This window comes from Hevea brasiliensis, chromosome 2 (assembly GCF_030052815.1).
Source record: "Hevea brasiliensis isolate MT/VB/25A 57/8 chromosome 2, ASM3005281v1, whole genome shotgun sequence".
NCBI lineage: Eukaryota > Viridiplantae > Streptophyta > Magnoliopsida > Malpighiales > Euphorbiaceae > Hevea > Hevea brasiliensis.
Genome location: NC_079494.1, coordinates 15444016 through 15446201, shown reverse-complemented (window position 1 = coordinate 15446201; position 2186 = coordinate 15444016). Strand labels below are relative to the sequence as shown.

General features: G+C 35.0%; 1 non-coding gene across 1 annotated transcript; it reads right to left on the bottom strand.

Moving 5' to 3' along the window:
* Window positions 1-1872: 1872 nt before the first annotated feature.
* On the bottom strand, window positions 1873-1977 carry LOC131178126 (small nucleolar RNA R71). Its single transcript, XR_009147259.1, has one exon. It is a non-coding gene; the product is annotated as a small nucleolar RNA R71 (small nucleolar RNA).
* Between the last annotated feature and the right edge of the window lie 209 nt (window positions 1978-2186).

The window sequence follows — 2186 nt, the reverse complement described above, 5'->3', positions numbered from 1 at the left end:
AAGGGACTGCATAACTTATGCAGTCCACTTATGCAGTCCCAAAAAGAGCTCATTAATGAGCTGGCAGAAGATTCCCTTAATGTATTCCTCCTAGAACATACTATTTTAGGGCTCCATGTCAGAAAAATGATATAAATAGTCCCATTTTCTCATTTTAGAAGGAGGAGGCAAGGAGCAAAGGAAGAAAGGAGGAGGCTAAGCAGAATTTGAGGAGTCATTTCACCTTCCACACCATTTTCAACTAAGATTTGCAGATTTCTTTCTTTCTTTACACTTTTCTACACTTCTAGTGTTTAATTACTTACTTCTTAGCCTAGATTAAAGCTTTATTTCCATTTAAACTCATCATATCTTGTAAGCATTATGGATAGTGAGTAGTTTACTTTTGATTCTGGAGTAAGGGTTGTAATATTTGGGATATTTTGTGGATTTTGATTGGGTAATCTATATTTTGTGGTCTTAATGAGTTTTATTCATTTCTTGTATGCTTAATGACATGCTTAATGTAGGATCCCATTGAGTATTGTTCTTAATCCATGGTTGAAGCACCGAAAGGAGAAGGCCTTGTGATAGATAATCAGGAAATTGGACTTAATTAACTTAGACCGAGAAATAGGCTAAGGATTAAGAGGATTCATAGTTTAATTAAAGAACTTAATGGGTCTTAATTAAGTCTAACTCCACGAAAGTAGGATTAGTTTGATTAAGGCACTCTTTGTCTCACTCGAAAGGGAATTCAAAGGATTTAAGAATTAATCTCCTTAAAACCCATTAGTTTCACAAGATTGGATAACCAATTTAAAATCCCAAAATAGCTCGAATATGAAATCCCGAACTCCTAATCGCTTTTTACCATTGTTAATTTCTAATCGAATTTAATCATTCGCCAATTTAAATATTGCCATATTTGAACTTGCTTATTTCTATTTGATGCAATTTTAGTTTAATTAATACATTGTTGAATAGAATATTAATTTTGCACAATTAGATTTCACACTCCATTACCCATTAATTCATCATTTTAATCTCATAAATACTTCAATTTAGTCAACTTTTATATCGAAAATTCAATCATTAACACAACTCCTCGTGGGATCGATATTTTTCTATACTACTTGTACGACCCGTGCACTTGCGGTTGGGACGCATCAAGTTTTTGGCGCCGTTGCCGGGGACTTGTTTGTTTAAGATTGAATTCTTGATTATTTTAGTTGTTTTTAGTTTTATCTTTGTTATCTTTTCATTTTGTGTTTGTTTGTTCTTTTTCAGGTACTTTAATCTTTTATGAGAAGAGCTAGAAGCTCAAGTGACACAACCTTACTTTTCAATCCCAAATTGAGAAATTTTGCAAGGCCAACAAGAAAGAAACCGTAAGAAGGAAGGAAGCTTGAGAGAAACCGAAATTGAAGCAAATATGGTGATGAAAGAATTAGAATTGGTGTTGGTAATCTTGGAAATGGTCAAAACAATGAAAATGAAGCCCAAGGAGAAGAAGTTGTTAATGCAAACGTGCCTAGGGAAGTATGATGGATCATGCTTTTCCTCGCTTTGATGACTTGAGAGAGAGCATAGCAAGACCAAGGATTGATGCAACAGCTACAAGATGGATTTTGGAGTTCTTCAAATGATCCAAAACTCTCAATTTGGAGGACATCCTTCAAAATCCACACACACACTTGAAGAAATTTGCTATGATTTGCGACATGCAAAAACAACTGGAGTGTCTGATGATGCAGCAAGATTGAAGCTATTTCCATTCTCTTTGAAAGATAGAGCATTGGATTGGCTTGATTCTTTACCTCACAACTCCATTACAAATTGGGAGCAACTAATCGATGCATTTCTTGCACAATATTTTCCACTGAAAACTCAAGAGTGAGGAATCAAATGACATCTTTCGGACCAAGAGAAGATGAAACTCTATGAATCATGGATGAGATGGAAGGAATTGGAAAGATTGTGCCCACATCATGCCATTCCAAAATGGATGATAAATCGTAATTTCTACACAAATGTCACTCCCGCAATCGAGGAATTATTGATGCTCAAACAGAGGAGAATTTATTATAAAGCATGAAGATGAAGCTTATGAGTTATTAGAGAAAATTGCAAAGAATACTCATCTTTGGAGTAGTCCAAGAGGACCACTCCAACTCGTAAAAGGCAAGTCTGGGATGTATGATCTT